At 43.1% G+C, this 12631-nt stretch overlaps 1 pseudogene; it reads left to right on the top strand.

The window, feature by feature from the left end:
- The first annotated feature begins 9220 nt into the window (after positions 1 to 9220).
- On the top strand, positions 9221 to 9337 carry LOC126282555 (5S ribosomal RNA; annotated as a pseudogene).
- The last annotated feature ends 3294 nt before the right edge of the window (positions 9338 to 12631 follow it).

Genomic DNA, 12631 nt, shown 5'->3' with positions numbered 1-12631 from the left:
AATTACGTAACATTTGTGTTGTCCACTTTGAGCGGTAGAAGAGCAATTCGACCTGGATTTAACGTAACATCTTTTCTTCTCGGCCTCTATTTTCTTTATTTTGTTCACATTGGCTTGTGATCAAGAAATCTTCATTGTTGACCCTCAGATCCGGAATATGCTGAGGACTGTACACTGAAGTCTGTAGTTGACACTGAACCTGGGATATACTGCACTACGATGCGCACTTGTGAAATGGCAGTGTGTTTATTATCGACTTTTATAATCAGTTCGGATAGACGTCTGCCGAGTGAAACGCTATTACTCTTTGGAGACTTATTTCCATCTTTTGATTTTGCAATAAAATGTCATCCACACCATGAGAGACTCCATACAGCTGTTGAGTGAACCATTCCATGCAATAACTGCTTCTGTGCAATTTAGAATACGAATTTGCCTCGTCTTTGCTACAGTGTATGTAGTAGACAAGCTAATGGTTTATGCACGATGGGTTTACGAACCAGAGTTAATGCTACAACTGCAACTAACAACTGGTTCCAACACCTATTCCGTATTAGTGTGAATTACAAATGGTAGTTTCAGTTCGTTGCTGAATTTTGTAAATTTTTCATAGCCATTCTTGCAACTAGGCAATATACTGGTGATTGGTTTCAAATTTGCACAGTCAACTGAGTGTGCATCTAACTTTTCGTGGGAATGAAAACAGCGCAGGCAGCGTTCACATACTACAATGGACTTAAGGGATGACCAGGAATGCTATTTCGTGCTTCTCTAAAAGCGAATGACAAAATGAAAAACATGTTTGAGTCGCAAGATATGCAAAAGGAAACTTACATTTTTTTCTGAAAGTTGCCAAGTGTGTCGAATTTCAGTGAGTTTTTCGACAGTTACTGCTCTCTCCATCTCTCTGCAGAAACTGCAACACTGAATGAAAGAAAATAAATGTATGCAAGGTTGTTAATAGTAGAAGTACATATTTCTCAGACATTATTTTTGGCTGCACACAAGCTCTCGAAAGAAAAGCGCTATTGACAGCTATGATAATACGACATCACTGCCTTCTAATGTTGAAATAATGCTTTTAAAGCACAGCCTCCCAGCCGAATAGCTCCACACACTTCAGAGAAGTTCTGAACCTTCCTCCTGAGTCTGCAAATTGTGGGTAGCGACTTTTTATCTCATGTGTGAATTCCAGCCGAATCACATCCTATGCATGCAACATGCCTTGAATTTTCTTATCTCGCACGAAATGTCGTCAGTTACCAGGTGTGTTCCCACAGCCAAATCCTCGTTTCATCTTTTTCTTCTGCATTTGTAACAATAGGAATCAGACAAGCACGATATCAGTCAGCCATAGAGAAGGTTTTGTACATTAAATGTTATGTGTTGTTAAGAAGTAATTGTGGTGGACTGGATCAAACCAGTCTCAATGCATTGACATTTATTTCCTATAGAAAATGTACTATAAACAAATCGCATGATATCCATGTGAGTGAAGGACACAGGCATTACCTAATGAATTCTACTGGGCAAGGCTCACTCAGAGCCCGCATCGAAAGATTCTGAAGACTGGTTTACACAAGCGAATGATCAACAGAGAACGATAGCTATGTCTCGTGTACCAGTTAACATTCTTATCGTTCAGGGTCAGTTGTCACTTTCTGCGCCATATAGATAACCTATCAAAAGCCTTACGCAATTTGTATTGATCTTCTGGTGACTTTCTGCACAGTAACCGATAATCGTTCACCCTTTATCATCCACTGTTTAAAATTTGACTTTATTGCCCTTGGATCTCCTGTCAATACCACTCATAATTTTTTGTGAATGAAAGGAAGAAAGGAAGATTAGAGTTTAACGTCCCATCGACATCGGGGCTAGTAGAGACGGAGCACAAGCTGGGATTCTGTCGAGGACGAGGAGGGAAATCGCTGTGCCGTTTCAACGATACCATCCCGGAATTTGCCTGGATTTCAGGGAAATCAAGGAAAACCTTGTAAGGTGACAAACAATTAACAAACCTTCTATTGAATCTTGAAACAATTCCGGTTAAATCGATATGCCACACGACATAGTTACGTAAAAATGTACGAATTCTATTGGTATGCAGATGGAATAGGCAAGCCGGCATTTCATGAATATAAAGCGCTAACACTCATATTAGTAACTGCATGCAATTAATTTCCCAGATCTGAGCTGTGAGACACAGTTCTGAGCGAAGGAGAATTTTTGCGACGCCAATGTCTGTCCCAGTGTTAGGCCAAAACCTTCACAGTGGGACATTCAGCAGACACAGTGCGACGCCGGAGCCACTGTGCAGACCGGCAGGAAAAGCCGCCCTTGTCCTTGCTTTTAATGACGACCCTTCGGCAATCCTTTCTCCAGAAACACGGCTGGAATTTGGAAATTTGTGGTAAGGTGTTATGGGACCAAACTGCTGAGGTCATCGGTGCCTAAGCTTATGCACTACTTACTCTAATTAACTTACGCTACAGACAACACACGTACACCCATGCCCGAGAGAGGACACGAACCTCTGACAGGGGGAGCCGCGAAGACCATGGCAAGACGCCTAAAATCGCACGGCTACCTTACATGGCAACTCGGCTGGAGATGGCAGATAAATGTCGAGAGAAATCAAACTCAAAACAATGCTCACTCACTGTGGCCACCTGCATAAAAACTATATAGCAGAAGTTAAACTATACCCTAAGAAAGGATTGACGCCTGTGATAGGCTACAGAAATTCTAGTGGGTGGAGTTATAACAAGTACAAATGCTCTGATTGGCCAGAAAGAAAAAGCGTCGCCACCAGCTTTGATACAGACAAATTGCAGACAGAGAAATTGGCTCTTTCTCTCGCAACAAATCGTCGAGTGTTTGAGCAAGGCTACTCGCGCTGCAGTGAGACAATTGCGAGAGAACACTTGTTCACAGGCTCGTCTTAAGGAGTTAAACTGCAAAATCTCCTAGTACCGAGAACGTCGCCGAGTGCTAACAGTTAATGCTTGTGAGCGATTTGAGGCCAATGACGTACGCACTATCCCAGCCAAATAGTGTGTACCATGCCAATTAACTTAGCTGAGGAACAACCAGGAGTCTCAACTTCGCCGAAGATGTATCAGGTGCAACGGATTGGTGTTTTAGTCAAGCAAGATTTAGAATAGTTTCTCAGGTTCACAGCTCGCGCCGACGGCAGCCACTGCCGCCGCTGAAGAAAGGTAAACACGTGAGCTCATGCTATGCCAGCAAGTGATATTCAGGTGACACTCAGAACTGTGGTCATCTCCGTCTCTCCTATTTTTTCGTACATTCAACCATGACCTGTAACCATCTTGCATTAAAGAACCTTATAGTTACGAAGTTCGCTTCAGAGTTCTAAGCACCCAACAGCAATATTTTACCATCCGGTACATATTACAATTATGACTAATGTATCATAAAGTCATACTTAGAGTATAAATAAACCCTAATAAAGGAAATATAAGATTTTCATTTTTGCTAACATATAGTTACATCTGAACCCGTACTTATTTCTGTTAGCGATAATGTGTTCTTTACAGAGAGTGTAGTGGAACCAACATTGAGATTATTGTCTGATTACATCACTGTCTGTACTGCTGCACTCTTCTGAACTCAGCATAGTGAGCTGGTGTCTTCCGTCCTTGCAGGCCGTTCGTTCAACACAAAATCCTAAAACACTCCTTGCACAACTGTAGTAAGAAGATAGAGCAGAACCAGTCTCACACATTTTGGAACCAAGATCTGGATGACTGGGTGCGAATTTGAACTGTCGTCCTCCTAACTGCGAGCCCAGTGTGCTAAACGATATTTTCAGGATGTGTGCTCACTATGAGTGAAGAGATTTTTTTCGTTTTTTTTTTTTTTTTTTTTTTTTTTTTACAGCTTTCTTTACTGTGTTCAGCAGGGGAGAAGTTTGTAGATAATTACTGTATCAATGTGACAATACATTCTTTTATAAGGCATGATGTGTGAGAATGGTTTGTGGACAATAACATACTCAAAATTGGCTGACCTTCCCAGGTCCTGACCTGAAGCGAATGGAACACCCTTGGGGTCACTTCGCTCCAGACCTCAGTACCCAACATATATCACTACCTTCTCTGGTTTCACACACTTCCATTTCGTAACTTATATAGGTGTGATTTGATGGCGTGCTTTAAATTATTGCAATATTGTCTCGCTCCTCTTAATGAAATTGGCTGTAAATATTTCAGCAATAGTAACCAGTGGCACACAAAAATCGTATATTTTGAAAGAGAATAACATTCGTTGTAAATTTAAATTCTCATACTTCATGTTCCCATGAATGACCGTTTGGAGGGTCGAGATCAAGTATTTGAAGTAACATTGTAACCTTTCGTCATTTGATCTCACTGAAATGTTGTATAATATTGCTGGTCTTTTGTCAGTAACTGTTGTTAAAACGATTCGTCCAACTACATAGTTTTGTCTTATTATGCCAAGGTCCTGTTAACCTAATTTGTAAAATTATTTAGGTTGAGGAGTGTTAATAAAGGTCTTGATACGAATGATGTTCCATTCTTGTTCTGCCTGGTCCTTCCACTCCCTGGAAACGTTACGCCGGCAGTGTGTTTGAGAATCTCAAAGTGCTCTAGAACCAATATAGACACCCTACTATTACGCTTAACTTTCTGACACACATTCGTTATAGTGCATCTAGGTGATTTGACATTTTACACCCGTTGTCGGACACTGCATGTTAATGCCATCAAGTATAGGTAACACAATGGGAATCGCCAGTAATGATAATGAGGGCTACGAATGAAGTACTCACTTTAAAAACACTGTTTTCATTATAATCCGCGAGATCATCGGCTACATCCAGCTCCAGTGAACCAGAAATTAAAGTATATCAAAGGATAGTTTTACCTTTAGCATAGCCTGTATCTTCGTCTGAAGAAACGACTATATTTTTTCCTATCATTTATACATTTTTTACGGTATAACTAATTGCAATCACTCTTTGTCATCTTCAAATCTCTGTAGCTGCGAAATCAATCCGTCTTGTCTATAAAGGAACTACACATTCCTTTTTTATGCTGTGAGTAGTTTCGGTCACACTTGATCATCTTCAGATCATTGTAGTTACATAAGCAATGCACCGCGTCTTTGCAGAAACTACAAAATACATATGATTGTTTACATATTTACATACGTCTGAAGATGATCAAGTGTACTCGAAAGTAGTTACACCATAAAAAAGTGCAGTAGCGACGGAATATTAAAAGATCTTTCTAAGCAATTTTATCTGGCACTGTAATAACTGTTACAAACTTAATCATTCATATTTGCAAAGGTGGAAACAAAATACACGCTCTAATACTTAAACGACGTTCCTCTCTTCCGCAGATGACAGCTTACGAGTTTAGGAAGAGACATAGTTACAATTGCGTGGTGGGTAAGTTAATTTTAAGACGCCGTTCAGTCGGGACCCTCTCTTTTCTATATTTCGAGTAGATTGCAAACAATGTCAGCAACAGGCTAGATCGGCTGAAGCAGTTGATCGGTTGGTGGCGGAAGTTTAGCATCGGTACGGACACGTACACTTTGACACAGATCGAGAAGTCACCTTTCACAACTTTTCCCACATCAATGCATCCCAGACCGCGGGGTATTAACAGAGACCAGGGAAAAAACCTCATCGTCATAATTTATACAGATATGCTTGAAATTTGACGCCCACGGATGTGGCAAGACGGATGCTGTGTGATGGGTTGTCTGCCGTTACTGACTGCAGTTATGGAAATTTAGGTTTTAAAGCGACTGACTAACGGCCGTATGGTAAGGCGGCTGACCTACTTCTCCGTGGCCCGTATATAACTCTGGAAGAGCTATTCAGAGTTTTACTTCCTAATGAATGATACTGCAGTCACTTGCATTAACGTTTTAATGGAAACGTGGCCTGTGACTCGCGAGCGTTTTTTCCAATGCAGCTGTCTTCATTTTGACTGAATTATTGGGCCTATCAACAACATTTCTTTTTCGAATTCAGAGTTTCAGTTACCCCATTAAATTATGAACATGGTTAAAATTTGCATGTTTACAGGGAATCGACTTGTGATTATTTACAGCTCTTGCTGAAAATTTTCTCTGTTACGACGTTCATTCTCTTTAATATGTGACCATTCTAATAGGATGTACGAAAGAATGATGTGCAGATACAAAAACATTGACGAGCTAAATATTATGACCACTGGCCAAGGCAAGATCGAATGTCGTATAATAACAGTTTTGTCTGTTTAATCCTTTTAGTTACGACAGTCCCCTTGAATGAATTCAGAGTACTCTGTTGAGTCAACGTCTAGGGCTGGTAAAAGGCAGCACTGTGTGCAAGGCGTGCTAACTAGAGAGTTTATGATCGGCGATATTTGTCGAAACTAGGAGGAGAATGTCCCCGAAGTCAGGTTACCGAGCCTCTCATAAACTACTAAAAAGCCACACCCGCATTTGATAGTTGGAAATGACCCCCATTTGTAAACTAGATAGATCAAATCGGTTTTAGTTTCTCATCACGTATGTCTTCGATGATATATTCATAATAAATTATAATTGACAAAATAGCACACACAAGCCTGAATCATTTATCGCTCAAGGCTATGTCAGATTTTAAAAAGCTGAACACCAGTCTCATCTTTATTCATAATAATCAAATATGAACTAAAGATGCTAGCCTGATGAATAATTCCGCGGAACGCAAAGAATCACAACTGAACCAAATTTAAAAAATTGGGTTGACGGAAACTTACGGACAGAAACTTTTAAGTCATATTTTCGTCACACTGTTTACGACAATTATGTAGGAGTAGAGAAAAATTCTTTGAAAATATCTGGCCGTTAAGGCAATTTTGAAGCTTTAACTACGAAAAGAGTTTGGTTTTTCATTCAGAAATAAAAAAAAAACTTCTTGTAGAATTTTTGGAAATTCATTCTCCTAAGAGAGAGAAATAGGGGATGAAAGTGTCTATGAAATTCTTTCATTATGAAAACATTTTCAAAGCTAAATCTATGAAAATCTGTTGTTCGCTTCTCTGTAGAAATAATGAAAACATGTTTCAATGTTGTTGAAAATTCAGCACACAAGGGATGAAATTTTTTAAGAAAATATTTCATTACTTTGAAAACCACATAAAGCTATGGAGATTGGTATTTAACTTCTCAGTTAGAAGCAAAGAAATATATCTTGGGGGATGAAAGTTTCTGTGGAAATATCATCACAAGAACGCAAAAGGGATGAGTAATAAAAATCTTGATCTCCAGTTATCAGAATCGCTTTCTGGTCAGAAGCACATTCCTAAAACGCTATGCTTTAGAAGGCTTAGTAAGAGTAATGGCCCGCATCTCGTGGTCGTGCGGTAGCGTTCTCGCTTCCCGCGCCCGCGTTCCCGGGTTCGATTCTCGGCGGGGTCAGGGATTTTCTCTGCCTCGTGATGGCTGGGTGTTGTGTGTTGTCCTTAGGTTAGTTAGGTTTAAGTAGTTCTAAGTTCTAGGGGACTGATGACCATAGATGGTAAGTCCCATAGTGCTCAGAGCCATTTTAAGTGTAATGTTGTATAGAAGGTGTTGCAATTTGTGAACAAAATCAAAGAAAGCTAGTTGTCTGTCACCACGACAAATCTGCCTTGTCAGCATTCCAGAGAAAAAGAAAGGACTTATTAATAAATTAATTGTTCAGTAAGCCTAAAATATGTTTATAAAATTTTTTGTGATGTAATTACTCCGCAAACGCGAGCTAAGCAGCGCACGCTAAGATAGTCGATGATAAATTTCGCAAAGTACAAGAGTCCTCTGGCTGAAGGCAAGGAGCAAGACGATACAAGCGATAAGCTGGTCGGATTAGCATGTCCTCGATCCACCTGTTTTACTGAAGGTTTAGGAGCTGAGGCTCGGGTAACGTTTTTCTTTCAGTCAGACTGGAGGTGAGAGTCGTGGGGATGATTGCTGGAGAAGAACTCTCATATTGTATGGAGTCATTCACACAAAGGAGGAACTCAATAGAACTGTTGTAGGGGTAAAAATGTGGGAACATATGTCTACGCACAAGTCGCGCACGCAACTCCTTAAAATACGGTAAGATGCCATCGCTGCCGGCGAAGACATCCAGTGCGAAGGGATGCAGGCAGCCCGCAGTAATGTTCACGCAGTCCACGGCTACCTTGGTGCCTTCTGTTACAGCCACAGGTCCCGTGGATGCCCAACTAAATGAGCCCCAAGGAATAATACTGCTCCCATAGGCCGGCATCCACGATGCTGTGTATATTCGGCGCAACCGTTACCCTAGATGATGACGTATTTGGACGCGAATATCGACCTAATGTAACGAGAAACTTGATTCATACCACCTGGAGCCACGTTTCTATTGATTCACTGCCCAGTTTCGATGATCCAGTGCGCACTGCAATTATAATAGACAATTTTGTTGGTTCAGCGACGGAAGCAGTGGCGGTTGCCCACTGTGCAGCCGCACGATGGACTACGTGCTCGAAACGGTGCGCTTGAAAACACTTGGGCCTACACCAGTACTGTACTTTATCACCCCATCTGCCACGGACCGTCGCTTATCCTGATTTACAGAGCGGGCAAACTTCAGCCTTCAAGTTCCGTGACGACGACGACGACGACGACGATAATGGTGATAACGTTTGGTTTGTGGGGCGCTCAAATGCGCGGTCATCAGCGCCTGTACAAAGCTCCAAGTGTTACACAGTCCAATTTTTTACACAGTTCAATCGAGCCACCGTCACGAATAATGATGATGAAGATGAAATGATGAGGACAACACAAACACTCAGTTCCCGGGCAGAGAAAATCCCAAACCGGCTGGGAATCGAACGTGGGACCCAGTGATCCAGCGGCAGCATCGCTAGCCACTAGACCACGCACGAGCTGCGGACTTCCCTGATGAGGTGGGAGGTCAAACAGCGTGTTTGCCTTCTAGTTTTACAACTTCCCTCTGCCAAATACGTTGGGATTTTCCCATTTGGGGCTAGTGTCGTCGCTAGGATGATCTCTTATTTGTCTCTGCTTCGCTTATATACTTTACCACTGCATGACGTGCGTGTGTAGACATCATGTCACATTACTAGAAATTTCTGTTCCGAATTTTTTATTTTCTTCATTGAGTCTTAGATATGTATCAAAAAATGAAACTGATAACGTAACACCTTGTTTTACACATGGCAACGGCCTTGCCGCAGTGGATACACCGGTTCCCGTGCGATCACCGAAGTTAAGCGCTGTCGGGTGTGGCTGGTACTTGGATGGGTGACCATCCAGCCACCATGCGCTGTTGCCATTTTTCGGGGCGCACTCAGCCTGGTGATGCCAATTGAGACATCGACCGAATAGTAGCGGCTCCGGTCAAAGAAAACCATCATAACGACCGGGAGAGTGGTGTGCTGACCACACGCCCCTCCTATCTGCATCCTAACCTGAGGATGACACGGCGGTCGGATGGTCCCGATGGGCCACTTATGGCCTGAAGACCGAGTGCTGCCGCTGTTTTGTTTTATACGGTCTCAACAAGAATTTGAACGGTTCAGAGTGATATCTATGTGAATCATTCTTGTTTATAATTGGAAAGAAAATCAGCCCTCAGTCACTAATTTTAATAAATTAACCTGGTTCCGATCTGTTAGGAGTGTCTTCCTCAGTATTTAAAACAAGGAATGGTCTATATTCTATAACATGGTCACAGAATTATGACTAAAAATGTATTATAGAGTATAAGTACGGAAAGACTGGCAGTACTTACATGTCATTTATAAAATAATAAATATCCCAAAAGGGTATTAGTCACAAACATATGTAAGATAAAGAAAACTGTGATGGCGAGCCACTAAGGGCTGCTCGTTACTTGCGTGGTGCAGGTTGCGAAACGGACTGATTCTTTCAATTGTAACTATTCAAGTCCTTTGAACGTGCAACCATGTGCAAGGTTTTGCGATTCTTGTTTATTCGTTTTAGCTTTTCTATGGAATAAAAGGTATCCTATATGGGACTTCTGTCGGAGGATCACTTCGTTCTTGCACGATATTTCGACTGTGTGGCTCACTGTCTTCTTGAAATGCTACCCGAGACTGGTCCTTCGGCGGATCGAGTCTAGTATTTATGCCTGTAGGTGCTGGACGCTCCCTAGTCGGTCCTCACCGCATTGGGTGTTCCCTCAGCGGTCCGCGCCCGCCAGACGCGGTTCTCGTTGTCCTCTCTGGTCGCTGGTGTTCCCACAGCCGTCCGCACCCAAGTTGGCCGCTGTCTGGGGTCGAGACCATCATCTGTAGTGCCTGGATCTCTGTATCCTGGCTGTTTCCTTGGTCTGCAAGTCTGTTGTTTGCTGGGCGCTTCTTAACTGGTTCGCGCCGCGTCGAATGTTCCGTCTCTGGTCCGCGCCCGCCAAACGCGGCTCCAATGGTTCACTCTGATCGTTGGTGGTTCGACCCACGTCCGCGCTCGACATGAACGTCCTTTAGAGTCGTGTCACGACAATTCTGTAGTTTCTGGTGCTCCGTCTCGTGGCTGTTTTGTCGGTCCCCACGTCTGTTAGTTGTGAAATCTCGATGTGTTTTACGTTGAGGTTTCAGAACTTCAAGAGCTGGAGTCGAGGCCGTGCTAATCTCTAATCTGGTATACAGTGTCACGGTTGATGAAATTTATCGTGATCTTGAACTCGGTGGATTTTTTTATGAGACTATCCCAATATCTAGGGGTCTGTGTGACAATCTTGGTGTCATTGTAGTTCATCGAGTGACCGAGCACTGGACAATGTTCTCGTGTGGCTGATTTGGTTGCCTGTAAGAGTCTGGTGTGCCTCTGATGTTCTTTACACCTGATGTTCACATCCCAGTGGTCTGGCTGATGTATGGCATATGTTCGTTATTTTGGACAAAACTTAGCACTATATTCCATGGAGGACATCCATCAACTGTATCAATCAATGCCAAGCCGAATAACAACTTGCATAAGGGTCAGAAGTGGAGCAAAGCGTTATTGACGTGCTCAATTTGTGAAGCCCTTTCTGTTGAATAATTCATCAATTTTTTTCTAAAATCGTTATCATCTGTGTGTCTGTAGATGTACATCACATCTACAAATTTCAGTCCCATTCGGATAATTCTTTCGTGGTGCGTCGTTCTCTCTCTCTCTCTCTCTCTCTCTCTCTCTCTCTCTCTCTCTCTCTCACTCTCTCTCTCTACATTTTCACTAGTTTAGACGATTAATCCTCAATTCATCAGATGTGCTTCATCTTGTATCTTGAAATGGAAGGTCTATTTGCCATGGAATACATGATATTTTCATTTGAACTGTAAGTCTTAACAATTACCCTGTCTTGAAAATGGAAATTATTATTCGTTGTCAATAGGTTTACTTAAAAATATTTTTAACTTAGAACTGGTTTTATGATAATACTTCATCTTACTTTGAGTTTACTTACTGATTTTTCGTATGTAGTAGAGTAATACAGAAACAGGTATACTATTAAATACAGAAACGACAATATTCTCTCGATCGTAATACTATTACACTCCTGGAAATTGAAATAAGAACACCGTGAATTCATTGTCCCAAGAAAGGGAAACTTTATTGACACATTCCTGGGGTCAGATACATCACATGATCACACTGACAGAACCACAGGCACATAGACACAGGCAACAGAGCATGCACAATGTCGGCACTAGTACAGTGTATATCCACCTTTCGCAGCAATGCAGGCTGCTATTCTCCCATGGAGACGATCGTAGAGATGCTGGATGTAGTCCTGTGGAACGGCTTGCCATGCCATTTCCACCTGGCGCCTCAGTTGGACCAGCGTTCGTGCTGGACGTGCAGACCGCGTGAGACGACGCTTCATCCAGTCCCAAACATGCTCAATGGGGGACAGAACCGGAGATCTAACTGGCCAGGGTAGTTGACTTACACCTTCTAGAGCACGTTGGGTGGCACGGGATACATGCGGACGTGCACTGTCCTGTTGGAACAGCAAGTTCCCTTGCCCATCTAGGAATGGTAGAACGATGGGTTCGATGACGGTTTGGATGTACCGTGTACTACTCAGTGTCCCCTCGACGATCACCAGAGGTGTACGGCCAGTGTAGGAGATGGCTCCCCACACCATGATGGCGGGTGTTGGTCCTGTGTGCCTCGGTCGTATGCAGTCCTGATTGTGGCGCTCACCTGCACGGCGCCAAACACGCATACGACCATCATTGGCAACAAGGCAGAAACGACTCTCATCGCTGAAGACGACACGTCTCCATTCGTCCCTCCATTCACGCCTGTCGCGACACCACTGGAGGCGGGCTGCACGATGTTGGGGCGTGAGCGGAAGACGGCCTAACGGTGTGCGGGACCGTAGCCCAGCTTCATAGAGACGGTTGCGAATGGTCCTCGCCGATATCCGAGGAGCAACAGTGTCCCTAATTTGCTGGGAAGTGGCGGTGCGGTCCCCTACGGCACTGCGTAGGATCCTACGGTCTTGGCGTGCATCCGTGCGTCGCTGCGGTCCGGTCCCAGGTCGACGGGCACGGGCACCTTCCGGCGACCACTGGCGACAACGTCGCTGTACTGTGGAGACCTCACGCCCCACGTG

Source organism: Schistocerca gregaria, chromosome 7, assembly GCF_023897955.1.
Source record: "Schistocerca gregaria isolate iqSchGreg1 chromosome 7, iqSchGreg1.2, whole genome shotgun sequence".
Classification (NCBI taxonomy): Eukaryota; Metazoa; Arthropoda; class Insecta; order Orthoptera; family Acrididae; genus Schistocerca; species Schistocerca gregaria.
This window is presented reverse-complemented; position numbering and strand designations above follow the sequence as displayed.